The sequence below is a fragment of the Kryptolebias marmoratus genome, linkage group LG8 (genome assembly GCF_001649575.2).
Source record: "Kryptolebias marmoratus isolate JLee-2015 linkage group LG8, ASM164957v2, whole genome shotgun sequence".
Classification (NCBI taxonomy): domain Eukaryota; kingdom Metazoa; phylum Chordata; class Actinopteri; order Cyprinodontiformes; family Rivulidae; genus Kryptolebias; species Kryptolebias marmoratus.
Window position 1 is genome coordinate 2,921,403 of NC_051437.1, and position 18,554 is coordinate 2,939,956.

The 18,554-nt window shown below is 38.8% G+C and overlaps 1 protein-coding gene across 3 annotated transcripts in view; it reads left to right on the forward strand.

The window, feature by feature from the left end:
* Nucleotides 1-18,554, forward strand: part of LOC108250107 (cryptochrome-1) — a 95,748-nt gene that overhangs the window by 6,639 nt on the left and 70,555 nt on the right. The window lies entirely within an intron of this gene.

Below are 18,554 nucleotides of genomic sequence, written 5' to 3' on the forward strand. Positions count from 1 at the left end.
ATATTTATATATCCCTTTTAAGTTGTTTGCCCTTGTCCATGAAATTCTTGTTCCAGTAGATACCCTGCTGGGGCAAAATTGGAAATAGAAGCCACTGACATCAAAAGACACAAGACACAAAAGCTCCTCATAATTCACAGAGGGTTTCACACCAAGTCCAGCACTCTGCAACTGTTCAATAAAAGAAAGGAGGCAGGCAGATGACTAATGAGCATCAGAACCACTCTACAGGATAAAAGAACTAAAATCCTGAAATGCATCAGGAAAGAACTCTCCAATGATGAACTGCTAAATGAATTAGGGAGGGGGGGATGGCAGGGCTGAGGTATTGTGGGACTTCCAGATCCACACTGACAAACAGGTGATGACTAACCAACCAGACATTGTGGTGTTTGACAAGCTATAGAAGAAGGCAGTGGTGATAGGTGTAGCAATCCCAACTGATTGTAACATCAGGAAGGAGCACGAGAAGGACTGAAAGAGAAAAGTTGTAAAGAGTCAAGGCCTCAGTGGTGCCAGTGGTCATCAGAACACTGTGCTGTGACTCCCAAACTGGAAGGGTGGCTCCAACAGATTCCAGGAATAAGCGAAGAGTGCAGTCCTAGGAACAGCTCAGATACTGTATAGAACCCTCAAGCCTCCAGGCCTCTGGTTGAGAACCTGAGCTTGAAGTGAAGAGTAACCGCCCATGTGGAAAAATAGGGTGAGATAGGTAGAGTGTGTGTATTTATATGTGCTTTGTGTTTTGTTTTTCATACATTTGTTTATCTTTCCTGTAGTACTGTATTGAACTGTGAGTTAGGGTTACTGCTACACCTCTAGCAGTCAACTTTTTTTGTGGATCTGTTGGTATACTGTAGAGTCGAATTGCAAAGCATCCATTGGCCTGGAACAAAACTCGACAGACATGCACGTCATATGTTAATTGGTGACCAGCTAAAACTCCACAGGGACTTCTATTCAAGTCGAACTAGAAATAAGATAATAAACTTCTAGAGCTCCTGGCTGCCATTCTTAAGAGTCAACCTGGCTACAAGTTAAAGGAAGGAAGCTGCTTCATTCTGCTGTTTCCTCTGTTAACTGTTAGCTCTTTTAGCTCAGAGAGACTCAAACATGTAGCTTCTCATCTGCCCACTCAGCCTCTCATGGTGGTAAGTTTAAAACATCCTTGAATTGTAGTTTTGTAACGAAAACACAGCTTTCGTAGTTTAATAGGAGGCTTAGTTATTTAGCTCTATAGTAGCTAGTACGTTAGTTATTAATTGAACTAAAGCTGTAACCTGACGTGATCATAAACAGAGCATCACTGACTCCCAAACACGTCTGAAAACATGTCAGAGAATCAATAAGTGGACCTGGTATAATAAAAAACATACAGCCTGATGTAAAATAAGACTATAATATTAATATTGTTTCTTTATTTGATAATAATTCTAGCCTCTATATGTCAGCTGATTATTCACTGCATGGCAGATTATGTTGGGAAACAGTGTCTCAGTAAATTTTTCAGCTATTAAAGCCTGAACAGAAATGTATTTATTAACAGCCACATCCAATTAGCAGCTGTATCAATGTGAGAGTGATGGTAAAATTCTGAAAGTTCTGAAGAGGCTGTATGTGCAGTTTAATTCATGGTTCTGATGGTAATATCTTCTAAAATACCCACATTTTGTTTTTACTGTAACGAAACTTGAGCTTTTTTAAGCATAAAGTGGGAAATGTGGCCCTGTGAGTGTGTTCAATTTTTACAGCATATTTCTTATACTGAAATATGTGAGTTGATTGAAAGAAAATATTTCTGGTCAAATAAATAATTTTATCTAAAATTGGAATCTATAGGTTATATTTATTTGATTAAAACGTATATACAGTAGAAGCACTCAGAGAACATAAACCTCTGCCAAAGCCAGATCCAGCTCACCAAAATTTAATCACTTATTTCTTGTGACAACCCCAACATTTCCTAAAAAATGTAATCAAAATCTAAGTAATCTTACTGACGGTCAAACTAACCATGCTACCAAAAACATTACCTCTTTGATGGAAATAAATGTATATCTGAATCATCCTTTTTTATGATGCTATGGCCTTGGGGGATGTTTGCACTCTCAAAGTGCTTCTGGTTTTGTTATTTGGCAGGTTATTACGACAGGTTATTATGTGCACACTGCACTGAAAAGACAAGTTATATTCTCCAGGTGTTTGACATATCATTTGTGGGCATGTTTATTTTGTAATTCCATATTAAACTGTTGGTGGTAGTGGTTAGTGCAGGTTTGCCTTCCAGCTTTTCTGTGTAGAATTTACACTTTTTCCCTAAATGCACGTGGGTTTTCTCCAGCTACTTTTGTTTCCTCCTATAGACCAAAAGCATGTATGTTAGGTTAAGTGGTAACTCTAACTGATCCCTAGGTGTGGGTGAGAGTGTGGATGGTTGTCTCGTTTGTACCTATGTACCTACCCCACCTTTTGTGCAGTAACTGCTGGAGATAGCCACCAGCTCCCAGTGACCCAGAAAAGAGGAGAGGTAAAAGAAAATGGGCGGATGGATAGATGAAAACTTTAACGCATTTTATTTAATTTGAGAGATCATTTTAGGGGAAAAAATCTCTTCTGTGCACTGTACTGGAAAAAAAAGTAACTTTTACTCAGGTAACAACTGAATGACTTACTTTTTACTTTGACCTGAGTATATTTTGACACAAGTAACTTTACTTGTTCTTGAGTCTAATTTTACCAGAGTAACTGCACTTGAGTATGTTATTTAGTACTCTTTTCACCCCTGTTCCAAGCTTTAAATGTTGCTGCACCAATCTGCTGTGGTCTTTAAGTTGAATCTAATTGTTTGGAAGATATGGTCAGATTAGAAACATTTAAGTAGTGCAAAATTCATAATTATTACTTTTATTTTAAAATGTGTTTTTAGTTATTTATGATAAAAGCGCCACAGAGGGCATAGTTAATTTAATAACTACCTGTTGATTTACGTGAATTTAAAAGAATCAAAGGGTGAGCTGGAGTTTGAGAGGTTTCTCACCACAAGGTGCCCTTTTAGTCTAAATCTGCTTTCACATAATCCGTCCCTAGGGTGGAGGTCAATCTGCAGGTGGACCGAGAGCTCAAGGTGGAAGTCAGAATTTGTAGGTCAGACTGCACACACATACTCTTATTAACCAGCTATGTGAGTCCACACTAAAGAGGTTGGCCCTGTTGGTTTATGTGAGCAGGAACTCTGACTCCATTAATATTCACAGGCTCATTTATAGCTCATTACAGGAGCTGTCACAAGGTGATATCCAGCTGTTTTTGTAATCCACTGCCACAGGTGCAAGGGTGATCATGTTTTTGCATGTCTATGTGTGTGTGTTTGTCTGCATTAGCAAAATATCTCATGAATTACTGGACAGACTTAAGTGAAATTTTTGAAGTAATCATTGGATGAATGTCTACAACTCTTTAACTTTTGGAGTCAACTCAGTTCAAAATGGCAGCCACAGCTAATCAACATTAGCCAACACAAAAATCAAAATGTCTAACTCAATTTTATCAGTTTGACTGATAAGCTACAATTTGATTTGGTAGTAGCTGAGTCATTTCCAGCATACACTAAGTGTGACATCTTGTGATATTGCCTGAGATTACACAAGATTTATTTACAACTTTGTTGTTTCTAAGCATAAATCTATCTTTTTCTAAAGCTCTGGCTTGAAAAATGTCGGACGAGGCCCTTAATTTATTTTTTTATTTTGGCTGTGTGTGTAACTGGGTTTAAAGGAATGGTTTGGTCACTTTTGAAGCAATGTTTTGTCCAAGACTTATGAATAGTTAGTACCTTACCAGCCATGATATCAGTCATAAAGACCAGAGTATGGAGAAACAGGAAAAAGTTTTTGTCCAGGTTGGCTATTGGCTAGCCTAACAAGGACCTGATTTTTATCATTTTTGTGACCTCTATATCAGCTCTTTCTCAAAACAACATACCTGTCTGAAAGAATGCTACATCAGTTAGTATTAAAGTACACTTTTGCTTGACAACATTTGTTTAGTTTGTTGCTGTTTTCTGAACCAAACCATTTACTGTACTAATGCATGTGTGCTGAGCAGAGCTCTTTTCCTTTCTGCTGTTGCATTTTCAGGGGTCACCACAGCGAGTCTCCGCCATCTAACTCTGTGTTCCATTTCCTCTGTTCTCACTCCAACTACCTCCTTGTCCTCTCTAACTGCACCCATATCTCCTCTTTCTCTTTTTCCTGACAGCTGGATTTCTATCATTCCTCTACCAATATACCCACTGTCCCTCCTCTGCACATTTCCAACCCATCTCAGTCTGGCCTCTAACTTTATCTGTTAGTCATTCAACCTGTGCTGGACCTCTGATGACCTCATTCTTAACCCTATCCATCCTTGTCACTCCCAAGGACAACCTCAACATCTTCAGCTCTGCCACTTCAAGTTCTGTCTCCTGTATTTTTTTTCAGTGCTACTGTTGCCAAACCATACAACCCAACTGCTCTCACCACTGTCTTGTAAATCTTTCCTTTGACCTTTGCTTCTACCCTTTTGTCACAAATCACTCTGCTCCTTGTAGCCTCACTGTTCCACCTGCCTCCTTCTCATTCACCCACATGTACTCTGTAATGGGAAAGTTTTTTATATAAGGTAACACCTGTTGTTGATAAGTTATGACTATGTTATGTCTTGTATTCCAAGTCCCAGTTTTCACAGAATTAACCTGTTTACAGGATTGATGTTTACTTTTCTCTTCATGGGAACCAAACTGACTCGCTCCTCCCTAGACCCTCCTTCTGGCTTCCAAAAATCCAGTATCTTTAATATAAGCTTATGTGTTGATTTGGGAGGCCAGAGCTTTGATCCTGAGCTTCCCGTTTGGAGCTGGGACTCTGATGTTGATTGTTAATTATCTTTTAAGGCTCTCTGTATGCCGTGCATCTTACATAAATAAACCTGTTTGTGTGATTTCATCTAACAGTGCCTGGAAATTGATTTTTGTTTTTCCTCGACAACTCTGTCTTACATACAACACCACAGCTTGTCCCTCGGCACCCTGCCGTATGCTTTTTCTAAAAACACAATGAAGTTCTTTCTGACCCTCTCTGTACTTCTCCATCAACATCCTCAAAACAAAGATGGCATCTGTGGTGCACTTTCTTGGCATAAAACCATACTGCTGCTCACAATTACTCACCTCTTGTCAAAGTCTAGTTTCCACAACTCTCTCCCAGATCTTCATTGTGTGACTCATCAACTTAATTCCCCTGTAGTTGCTACAACTCTGTACATCACCCTTGTTCTTAAAGATTGGCACCAACACACTTTTCCTCCATTCCTCAGGCATTTTCTCACTCTCAAAAATGTCATTGAATAATCAAGTCAAAAATCTCACTACCATCTCTCCTAAACATTTCCATACCTCCACCAGTATGTCATCATGTCCAACTGCCTTTCCCTTCTTTATCCTTTTCAAAACTTTCCAAGTTCATCCTCACTATTTTTTCCACTTCCTGGTCCACAATTTCTATAACTTCTACTCCTTTTTTCCCTCCTTCATTTTCTTCATTCATCAGCTTCTCAAAGTACTCCTTCCATCTTCTCAAAACACACTCCTCGCTTGTTAGAACATTACCATTTCTATCTTTAACAAGCCTAGCCTGCTGCACATCCTTTCCAGCCTGGTCCTTCTTTCTTGCCAATTGATACAAGTCCTTCTCCTTCTTTAGTGTCCAGCCTCTTGTACAACTCATCATCTGCCTTCTGTTTTGCCTTTGCTACTGCCATCTTTGCCCAATGTTGCATCTCCCTATATTCCTGTCTACTCTCTGCAGTCCTTTCACTGTCCCATTTCTTCCTGGCTAACTTCTTCTTCTGGATAACTTCCTGCACTTTATTATTCCACCACAAAATTTCATTATCATCTTTTCTTTGTCCAGATGACACACTATGTACTTTCCTACCTGTCTCTCTAATCACTTTGGCTATAGTAGACCTCATCAGGAAGCTCTTTCTTACCACTCAGAGCCTTTAACAGCTTCTTTCTGAACTCCTCACAAAATTCTTCTCTCCTCATTTTCCACTATTTGGTCCTCTTCGCTGCCTTTACTCTTTTCCTCTTCATCATCACAATGGTTATCCTACACACCACCATCCGATGCTGTCTGGCCACACTCTACCATGCCACAACCTTACAGTCCACAATCTCCCTCAGGTTACCTCTTCTACACAGAATGTACTCTACCTTCATATTCCTGCCTCCACTGTTATAGGTCACGAAGTGGAAGTGAAGTGAAGTGAAGTGATAGCACTTTTCAGCAGCGAGGCGATCCAAAGTGCTTTGTGTCCCTCCTTCTTTTAGAAATAGGTTTTGACTACAGCCATTTCCATCCCCTTGGCATCCACCACCATCTGTCCTTCCTGGTTCCTTTCCTTGACACCAAACCTGCCCATCCCTTCCTCATCTCCTCTGTTTCCTTCACCAATATGTCCATTCAAATCTGCACCAATCACCACTCTCTCCGCCCTGGGAATACTCTATCATTTCATCAAGATCTTCCAGAATTTGTCTTTTCACATCACATCTAACCTGTGGAGCATAACCACTGACAACATTGAACAACAGACTTTTTACTTCTACCTTCAGACACATCACCCTATCTGATACGCTTTTCACCTCAACTACATTCCTTGCTAACTCCTCCTTCCGGACCAACCCTACTCCTTTTCTCCTCTTTTTCACACCATGGTAAAACAGCTGAAACCCTGCCCCAATGCTGTGAGCCTTGCTGCCTTCCACTTGGTCTTTTGCACACATAACACATCTACATTCCTTATATGCCTCATGTCAGCCATCATGCATTGTCTCTACCTTTGCCTGTCATTTTCCCTACGTTGCTACCCTAGGGCCTACACTTTTGGTTTTCCTCTTTTCTCCCTTGTCTACTTGCATGTTTTCCTCCTCATGGTTTTCGACTAACAGTAGCACAATTTCTGCCGAAACCTTGTTTGTCAACAGCACAGTTTTTATTCGTTGTTGCCTCAACCGATCTGGTATGGTGTAGCTTTGAGCAAATATGTTTTACCCCAAATGCCCTTCCTGACACAACCCTCAACATTTACATAGTCTGTCCAAAAAATTACTCAACTCTTAGGGGACTGATACATTTGGTGTTATGCAAAAGTGTAGAGGTTTAATAGTTGCTCATGTCTCCTTCATTCACACCAGTATGTGGTTTTTGAGAGACTAGTTTTATAAGTCTGAAAACCAACAGGCCCTTGTTTGTCTAGCCATTAGCCTAGCCTAGACAAATACTTCTGCCTTTCTATATTGATTCTCTATGACTGATTTCACAACTGTTATGCAGTGTATTATAGGCCTGGCGGGCCGCCAGGCTTAACTGCCCCTGCTACCAGGCTAAGTTCCGCTTGTTTATTGTAAAATACGTCATTTTTTTAATACACGTTTTTTTTTCCACCCGCACCCCAAAAGCATAAATCTACTTTTCTGACGTGTTGATCACTGCGCGAGGGTGTGCGTGCAAGCGTGCGTGCGTGCCAACAGTGAAGCAATCGTGCTGTCCCTGCCCCTGTGCGAAGGACCCGAGCTGTGTCACGTCACGTGGTCATGCACCTCCTCATTTTTGTAACTTCACGTGGACCATGCGCACTGTGCTCCACTCAAAATTGACCATATCAGTGCTCTAGCGGAGCTGGTTCACCTGTATCAGCATTTATGTTCCCTCTATGAGAGATCACAAAGATAATCAAACGGCGCAAAACTTACGGAAGGAGATTACTCCTGCAGCCAATAAAATTTGATGTTTATAGACCACAATGGTTAGTTGAGCTGAAAAATTCAGTGGGTGGCTTTACAAGACTGAATACGTTGGCATGTTCTGTACTTAGTGGAAATAATAATATGACGCGTGCTAATTTATCCTTGTTTAACAGTAAAATTATGCTTTTAAATTCAGCATTAGATATGCTTTGTTTTATTGTTACATGTATTGATCCAACATGCAGCCTGTGCCACAAAAAGCACAGTACAGTACAGCATTTCTTTGTTTTTCAGTTCTCTGTTCTTATTCATTGGCCTTGACGTGAGACGTGTGTTGGTGTCTTGTTTGCACTTTTTTATTTATGTTAATTTAATTTATTTGTAAATGTGACTTAAATTAGGATTCAAATCAGGTACAGACAATTTGTATTTATTTTAATTGTATTTTTGTTTTTAAAAAGTATTTCAAAAGTGCCTTTTTGTAAAACTGTAGTTGTGTAAGTATTTGACACAAATATCTTACAATATCAGATAATAAATAGCCATATTTTTGACTTTCCTGTTAACTTTAATCGTTTTATTACTAAATCACAGTCGGCCTGGCGATCGTCCGGTGCCACCTACCACCAGGCTTAGCCTCTTTTCTGGGGGAAATCCTGGGTATTGTACTAATTACAGATGACTGTTTGAAAGAACATCACTTCAAAAAAGTCCAGACTACTGCTTGATGGATATTAGCTCCTGCTTGTTCAGAAGCTCTGAGCGGTTCACCTTTACTAACCTTCCAGGTTTCCAGAAGCAGCAGAACATGTGCAGCTGCTGGGACACCTGCATGGCCCTGAGAAGCAGACAGTCATCCTATTAGCTCTGGTATTTTTACTACACCAGGGAGCTGAAGTGTCTGCTTCATCTGTTGCTTTGGACTTAAGATGTCTTATGAACCTTTTGAGCATATGAACAGGAAGCAGATACACATCCGACTGCTGTCAGGCTGGAAAACTATGGATAATAATCTTCGAATGTCAAAAATGTTGGATTTGTGTACATGTATCATCACTGTCCAGAGTTTGCTAAAAGGTAGCTTTGAGGTTTTCATGGTCAAGTGAATCAGTAGCCCAGTACTTTAAAAACATTGAAGGCCTAGCATTCCTTGAAGGCATGCAAATTGACTGCTGCATTTCATGCCAGAGTTTTAGACTAAGATTATCTTCTGATCATGTTCTAGTCTTTTGCTGTAAAATGACAGAGTTGTAGCCATTTTGGTCAAACTTTCAAAATCACATTAAAGTGTTATCACATTATATTGCAAGATCTTGAATGATTTGTTAGCACTGTTGTGAAGGACTTTCAGTTACTACCACACTAAATGTTAGCTTAATACATGTACATTTTATGTAGTTATAGCCATTTCTGTGTTGACTAATGTCAATTATCTGTGACAGCTGTCTTGAACTGTGTTGACTCTAAAAGCTAATCAGTTGTAGATGTACATCCAATGATTACTTTCTGACAATTTTATTTAAATCAGTCCAAAGGGTTATGAGATAATTTGCTAACCGACATATGAACACACATACCTTTGCCTTTGACTAAGTATACTAATACGTTGTCCTCTTTTCTGTTTTCTATTCTTGTGAAAAGTTTAGTTGATTGGATACTCATCCAATTTTACAGATATTTATCCAAAATTTGATTGGCCATTTTTGTTTCTTTAATGTCAGTTAGCTGGGGCCGCTAACTTAAGTTTGATGTTGACTGGGAAAAACGTACATGTTTACACGGTAATCCTGCGCCTGTTAAGTTCACTGTAGTTTTCATGCCAGGTTACAAGCTGTTGCTGACACACGCATGCGTGCAAACTCCTGTCCTTCAACCATAAAACGGTTACATCCAAAATGGTAAATACACAAATGTTTATTTGGATGGCATCTGTCTGTGGTGCACATGTGTGATTTCACATGTTGTGGTTTCCTTTAAAATGCAACAGGGAGTATCTGAAAAGCTCCACTCTGAAACCTGGGTTCAAAAGGTTTGTGTCAGAGAATTCGATTGCTGTTGTTGTGTACACAAACAATTGAACTGCAGCTAAATTGTTACTGTTGCACTTAAAAACAGTGTTGTGTAAACTGGGCCTTAGCCTAAAAAAAAATAGCACTGCAGAGAGAAACCACAAAACCCAAATAGCAGATAAATTCTGACCCAATTGCAGAATATTCTTCAAGCTCTCATACCATGTGGACGTATTTCAATGAGCCTAAGTGTGGCAACTTGATGTTATCCATAACAGGGCCAGAAGTCATAATCATAAAACTGGTGCAGAGATGGTTCAGATATACACTGTATTACCAAAGGTTTTTGCCTGCCTCCCTTCATACGCATATAAACTTGAGTGACATCCCATTCTTAATCCATATGATGTTAGCTATATTTTCAGTTCTCCTGGAAAGGTTCTCCATAAGCTTTATGAGTGTGTTTATGGGAGTGTTTGACCATTCTTCCATAAGAGCATTTGTGATGTCAGACACTGATGTTTGATGAGAAGGCCTGGCTCCACTCTAATTTATCCCAAAGGTGTTCTGTTGGGTTTGAGGTCATGGCTTTGTGCAGGCCAGTTAAGTTCTTCCACACCAATCTCAAACATTCATGCCTTTATGGACCTTGCATTGTGCACTGGACATGTTGGAAGGAAGGAGCCATCCCCAAACTGCTCCCACAAAGTTTGGAGCATGTAATTATCTAAAATGTCTCAGTATGCTGAAGCATTAAGAGTTCCTTTCACTGGAACTAAGCGGCCGAGCACAACTCCTGAAAAATAACCCCACACCATAATCCGTCCGCCATCAAACTTTAAACTTGGCACAATGCAGTCAGACAAGTACCGTTCTCCTGGAAACTACCAAACCCAGACTCATCCTTCAAATTGCCAGACAGAGAAGTGTGATTTTAATCACTCCAGAGAACATGCTCTACTGCTCTAGAGTTCAGTGGTGGTGTACTTCGCATGCAAAGCTTTGCATTGCACCTTTTAATGTGAGGCTTGGATGCAGCTGCTCAGCCATGGAAACCCATTCCATAAAGCTCTCTATGCACTGTTCTTGAACTAGTCTGAAGCCCACATGAAGTTTGGAGGTCTGTAGCTATTGACTCTGCACAATGTTGGCGACCTCTGTGTAGTATACGCCTCAGCATCTGCTGAGCCCACTCTGTGATTTTACGTGGTCTACCACTTCGTGGCCGAGTTGCTGTCATTCCCAGTTGCTTCCACTTTGTTATAATACCACTAGCAGTTGACTGTGGAATATTTAGTATAGAGGAAAGTTCACGACTGGTCTTATTGCACAGGTGGCAGCCTATCACGGTGCCACGCTGAAATTCACTGAGCTTCTGAGAGTGACACATTATTTCACAAATGTTTGTAGAAGCAGTCTATATGCCTAGGTGCTTGATTTTTACATACCCGTGGCCATGTGAAATGACTGGAACACCTGAATTCAGTTATGTGGATGGGTGAGTGAATACTTTTGATAATATAGTGTACCTCAACACAAGTTTTTAGTTAGGAAAAAAGGAGAAAATAATCAAAACTACTAAATCTAAAATGCTTTAATAAAATATCAACAATGTACATTAATGTAAATGCTAAATACAGACAGGCAATATTTTGCATAATAATTCAAGTGCTTTGTAATTAAACTTTTTTAACTCAAACTTTTCAACTGACAAGAAATTTCACATGAAATATAAAATGTAGATTGGAGATTATTTATTAATCACATATATTTTCAAAATTCAGGAACCCACATCAAAGTTAAACATCTCTTCGACAGTCTTTACACGGATCTGTCGAGAGATGGAGCCGCTTTCACCACTCACTTCAGGTCCCTGCTGTTCTTGGCAGTGCACCTGGTAAACCACACTGTGTAGCAAAAGGTCAGGATGGACTCATTCGTGACCCTGTAAAAGATCGCCTGTGGTAATCCCGTATTTAGGATGAAAGTGGAGCAGCTCTGCCCATCCTTGATTTCTAGGGTCTGTTACTCAGAAAATCCAACAGCAAGTTGCCCAGGCCCAGAACGCTAAGTTTTTCAACCAGTTTGTGGGGACATACTTTATAGAGGGCTCAAATAATTTAAAACAAAGAAGCAAATTCAATTCCAAAATTTTTCCTCTCTTGACTTCAAAGAAAAATGTCTGTTGTACAAAAAACTTAAAAAGGTTTCAAGGTTGGGGTCAAGGTATCGCTTCACTGCTCATAGAATTTTCTCTTCCTGAAGAACAAAAGGCACGAAACATGGTTTCAGCTGAACAAGGAAGAAATAAATAAAAGATGACCTAAACAAGGTATTTCATGTGAAGACGATGGTAAAAGTGCAAACGTTGAACACACTGATTGTAATGATGATGATAATGGTGATCATAGTGAAGAGTGTAATGATCTATATGAAAATGTTAAGTATCATGATGACATTATGTCAAGCAAAAAGGTCATAGAGAAGTCATTGTAGTTCAAACATTTCTGGCATTTAATCTGCATGTTTTCAAAATAAAGGCAAAGAAATCAGCTTGTTTTGTTGCTCTGAAAAAGAGGCATGAACTAGAGGCTCGAAAGCAACAATTCTAACTGTAAAAACAAAAGATGAGGAAAGCAAAAGAGAAAATGGAATTGATGCTCAAATATCTGCTGGAGAGTGGATTATCTGTCCTGGACAGTAGCAAAGTTTGAGAAAAGGTTTGTTTAGATGGCATGAATCTATATATAGGTCAAGGTTTAAAAAGGCAAAAATATGTATTCAATCTGAAGGCACAATAGTTTGTGCCAAAAGCAAGAACTTGAGCTCCACACTGCCATCTGTATCATTTACACATGAATTGAGATCTCAAATCACCACGGAAAACCTTGAAAATGATCAACTTCAACCTCAGAGTTCTACAATCTAAGGATGCTTCTCATTTTTCTGCAAAATACAACAGTTCTAAGGCCTCAGTCTATCTTCACAAACTCTGCAGCTGCACCACTTGCATCAATTCCTGCTAAGAAAAAATGTGGATAGCAGTCACATAATTCATTATTGCAAAATACAGTTATCTATGATGCAGTTTGTGAAATCATGCAAAAACAAAATGAAATCATTGCCATTTTTGTTGTTCAGCAACAAATATCAACTATATTGCAACAAAAAGCCATTTGAATTAGATCCACTGCAGCTGGTGGAAGAGAGAACCAGCACATATCAAGACTGTTTGTAGTTCTTTGAACGAAACACCAGGAGGCAACCGAGAAAACTGGTAAGAAGCTGTCTACACACTTCAACAAGGATGTAGACAAGCAAATTGTCTTTTGAAAAAACATTTTCAAAACAAATATAAAGTATCAGCATCTTATATGAACAAAGTATTCAAATGGCCAATTGTTAAAGCTGAGAATGTTCAAGTACTGGGAATTTCACTATTCTTGAGAGGATGCTGTAATGCTATGGAAGATATACAATACAGGAGGAGTTGAATGCCTCTTCAATTGTGATGAAGTGTCCCTACAAGCTACAAGAGAGATGATGCTTATCACAAGTAGGCATTCACCATTGTGGCGATACAGGCACACTGGACTCCCTACAAAGCATTTTTATGGGAATATGCAACAAGGTGGGATGCCTGGGTAAGATAAAATTAAATAACTGAGAAAGTAGGAGGCAATTTGGTCTGAAAATGCTGGTTGTAGATGTATGTCAAATGATTACTTTCTGCAAATTTTATTAAAATTTGTAAAGTGCTTTATGAGATATTTTGCTAACAGATGGGCACACAAAGGCACTTCACACTCAGACACTTGCAAAAACCTTATTGTCCACCTTCACCTATTGTTAACAGGCGATTAAAAATGTGTTTAGTTGCTAATAGAACAGAACTACTGCAAACAGTGGTACAAGTCATGGGTGGAAATTGGCACAGCCACTGACCAAATGCAGGTAAATGTTTGAAGTGGCATGTAAATTTGAACAATCCACCAGCCCACTGTGGCAGGTTTGCGATTTGAACAGAAAAAAAAGTGTTCAATTTGACCTGTAGGTGGCAGCAATGTGTCTGAGTTGCTGCTACTTTGTGCTAAATGCCATTAAAAGAAGGAGAAATTTAAGCAGTAGCTTTAGCAACATGGTGGTACATTTCAGGAGTTAAGTGGGTGGGAGTCAACAAAAATGTTTCTCAAGAGGAGTTGAGGGAAGAACTGGAAGGTTTTTTTTATGAAAAATGGAAAAGAAATGACAATGGCGAGTTCTGTGACTGGTTCATTTTGTGCTATGATGTGCCCTGTTAAATCATACATATGTATGGTAAACTTCTTTACTGTAAATGGTTTCTCACAGAGTTAAGAATAAGTCATATGATTTATATAATTTGATTGTACTGGTGGGGTTTGTTCTAATGGAAGTGTTGCACATCAAAAAAGAAAAATAGGGGCTGGTAAAATGTTTAAGTGGCTGATAAAAAAAACTTTCTCCACCAGCCACTGTGGCTGGTAAAAGTGGATCTTTTTCTTTTCAGTTTTCTAAAAAATCAGACACAAACATCAAAAGTGTCAGGTGTACAGAGAACCTACTCAAAGAAAGAAGAATGAATTGTTTTCCTGCTAAAAGGAGGAATGTGTGCAGGCGATGTGGGTCAGTGTGTCACTGCAGGAAACAGTTATGTGATCCTGACCCAGCTTCCCCACACGACCTGTTAGCCAATGCATCCCTGCTACTGGGAAACACTGGAGGTATAGAAACTTGGAGAACATTGCACAGTTCTGTGCAGGAACAGAGAATACTGTCTGGTTCTGTATAGGAACATGGAATACACTATCCAATTCTGTGCAGAAAAAGGGAGAACACTGTCCAGTTCTGTGCAGGAACACAGAAAACACCACATGGTTCTGTGTAGTTTGTTTTAATCAGCAGCAGAACAAAACAAAAGTTGTTGTTTTTTTATTGTGTGCAGAACCAATGCAGGATCTGAGACGTGCTTGTTCTTGTTGCCAGCTGAATATTTCAGAGCTTCTTTCAACCAACAAGGCCCAGTTTTTAACCCTGGAACAAAATAACAACATGGCGCCAAGGTGTTGAAAATGGAATGCTATCATTATCACCTGTCACCAAAAGCCCAAAGCAGTCAATAATCTTGTTGCCTGTGCATGCGTGCATGCGTGTGAGTGCCTGCTACCGAAATATCTCATGAACCACTGATACATAATGAGCCAACCCTTGTGTGATAGTGGTGTGGTCATATTTTTTGAGAGCTAAAGCCAATACCTTACTGGGTTGCATTTGGTAGAGACTCAAAATTGCAAAATTAAAAAAGAGTAAATTTTCTGTTGCAGTCTCACTGGACTCTGTTTGTTTGTAAACAAATGACCAGCAAGCCATGTAGCTGTGTTTTGAATGGCCAGTTGAAAGTCATAACCTGTTTTGTTTGCACAGCATGTCAAACTATTCTTGATCATGTACACTTATTTTTGGCTCACTTTGTACCCACCTCAGCAGCTGGCTCCAATTGATGATTTATTTAGCTGTAGTAGACTTTAGAAATGAAAATATACAGATTTGGAACAGTTATGAATACAAAATTATAATTTATCATCAGCATGGTATTTAGACCTGGATGTTTTCTGTCAAAGAACAGCCTAACAATATAAAGCTGAGACAGGTTGAAGATGCCTGTAACAAAATTCAGGTAGGTTGAAGACCTGTGTGACCACTGTTACTGTTAGGAACAAATCTGGCAAACAAAATTTTGGAGCATGTTCAAAACTCAAGACACCTCTGTGACTAGTGGAAGGAAAGGGCACAACCACAAATGCTGTTGGACCTTCTAGAGACTCCCTCTTCACTGCTGTTCACAGCGCAGTAAGAAACCAACTGAATACATCTCACAATATCACAGAGATGCGCATGAAGTCCTTTACAATGTTTGACGAAAATGGCTGGAACCCCATCATTTATCAACATAAGATGATCTTAGTCTAAAAGTTTGGCATGAAAGGTGGTGGGTGATATGCATTTGTTCGAGGAATGCTAGACCTTTAATATTTAGGACTTTTCCAGATCAGAATTCAGTTCAGAAACAGTTGAGATCCTTAAATTGTCATCTAAGCTTTTTAGGTATCACTGGAAGACATGATACCTAAAAACATGACTGAGGAGGCATGTGGTCACAGATCTCTTACCAACTCTTAGCTTGTGTTCAAAATTCAGGAAGCAGGATCTTGGATCTTGGAATGAAGTTAAAATAATTTATGTCCAATATGTCCATTTTTCAATACCGTTTGTGAAGTAAAAACTAAATAAACTAAAAATTTTATATTTGTTGTTCTGATGGTTAATTAGGTAGACACAAAAAACTGTGCTACTAAGGTACTATATATATATATATATATATATATATATTCCAACAGTGTTAAGTTCTTCACTTCTCCATGAATATCTTGTTACAGTAGCCCATTTTTTCAGAATGTCCTGGTTCCCCAACATCTGACGTGAACCTTGTTAATCCGGACGACGTTTGAGCTGGCATCAGACCCACTATACAGTATGAAGCAACTGAGATCCTGGAGTACATCAGGAAGAAAGCTCCAATGATGAACTGCTAAGTGAATGTCTCAAGCAGCAGAAACCCAATGTGGAAGGGGAGAAAGAGGAACCAGGCAGGACCCAAGATGCAGGCTGTGTAAAGATGCCCCTGAGACTCCACCAAGGGTGGTGAAGAATGGCAGGGCTAAGATACTGTGGGACTTCCAGAAACAGACTGACAAACAGGGGATGGCTAACCAACCAGACATTGTGGGGATAGATAAGATACAGAAGTAAGCACTGGTGATAGATATAGCAGTCTCAAGCGACTGTAACATCAGGAAGAAGGAGCATGAAAAGCTTGAGAAATGCCAAGGGCTGAAAGAAGAAATAGAGAAGTTGTGGAAAGTCAAGGCTTCACTGGTACCGGTGGTCATCGGAGCACTCAATGCTGTGACCCCTAAACTGGAAGAGTGACACCAACAGATCCCAGGAACAACCTCAGAGATCTCTATCCAGAAGAGCACATTGCTAGGAACAGCTAAGGTACTGCGTAGAACCCTCAAGCTTCTAGGCCTCTGATAGAGGACCCAACCTTGAAGTGAATGTGAATGTGGATGTGGAACCTCTGTGTATATATATATATATATATACCAGTAATAATGTTGATTATAAGAAGCTTGTTGCAGGAGTATTTCTAGATATAAAAAGGCATTTGCTATAATAAATCATGATTTATTAATAAATAAACTGGAAAGATATGGGATTAGAAGGACTATATTAACTTGGGTCAAAAGTTATTTGGAAAATGGAAAACAATATGTATAGATGGAAAATGTTGTTTCTGAATGTTTGGACATTGCTTGTGGGGCCTAAATTATTCATTATTTACGCAAATGATCTATGTAATGTAACACAAAAGCAACTGCTCTATGACATCCCAACAAAAAATACATTAGTGTCATCTGCAAATGGTTTAATTTGCAGATGACACTGTCTTTTTTGTTGGAGATGTCATAGAGCAGTTGCTTAATGATGTAACTAAAGCTATGAACAAGTTAAAACTATGGTTTGAGGAGAAGTTGTCCTTAAATCTGACCAAAACAAAAATAATGCTATTTGGGAATAGTAGGTCAAATACAGAAATCAAAATAAGGATATATAGTGTAAACATTGAAAGAGTAAATGATTACAAATGTCTTGGGGTCATTATTGATGATAAAATAACATGGAAACTTCAAATTAGACAATTATACAAAGCAAACTGTCAAAAAGTCTATTCATTTTAAATAAAGCCAAACATGTTCTGGAGGAAACAGCTCTTTACATTCTTTACTGTTCACTAGTCTTACCTCATTTGAGTTATTGTGCAGAGTTATGGGGCAACAATTACAGAACTTCTCTACAGTCATTTAGGGTTTCCCCCAGAAAAGGGACTAAGCCAGGTGGTAGGTGGCACCGGCCGATCGCTGGCTGATCAACGGCCAACTGTAATTTAGTAAAAAAAAAAATTCACACGAAAGTTGAAAATATGACTATTTATTATGTGATGTTGTAAGATATTTGTGTCAGATATTCACAAAACCACAGTTTTATGAAAAAGGCACTTTTGTAATAATTTAAAAAAAAAATCAAAATACAATTCAAATAAAAAAAATTGATTGAAAAGCCTAGAACATGAAAAACCTTAGAGATGTTATATTTTAATTATTGGTTGGTTAATTTGTTTTAGTCAGTGTAATGTATTTCTGTTATTTACTGTTGACTTTTGCTTTTTTGTTATGCTATCTCAATGCTTGTTTGATGATGGAGCGAGCCAATAACCACATTCAGCACATATTGCCTATACATCATACAGGGAGCTTCAATGAAGACCCTAAAAAAGTGTTACACAAAGAATTTGTTGAGAAATTTCAAGGATTGTTGCTTTTAGTATGATAAGGGGGAAACCCTGGTCATTATTACAATCAATAACATTGCAAAAACAAGCAGTAAGAGTAATTAATAACGTTGGTTATGTGGATCATACAAACGTAAAATAAAATCATAAAATTGAAACTTAAAATTTGTTGACGATGTAGAATTCAATATGGGTTTACCACAGCTGATATTAAACAAGAATTAAACAAATATCACACATCACAGTTTTATCAAATATCAAGCTACCTTTCATTAAATAAGACATCCATTGGTTCTTGAGATATTTTGCTAACAGACAGACACAC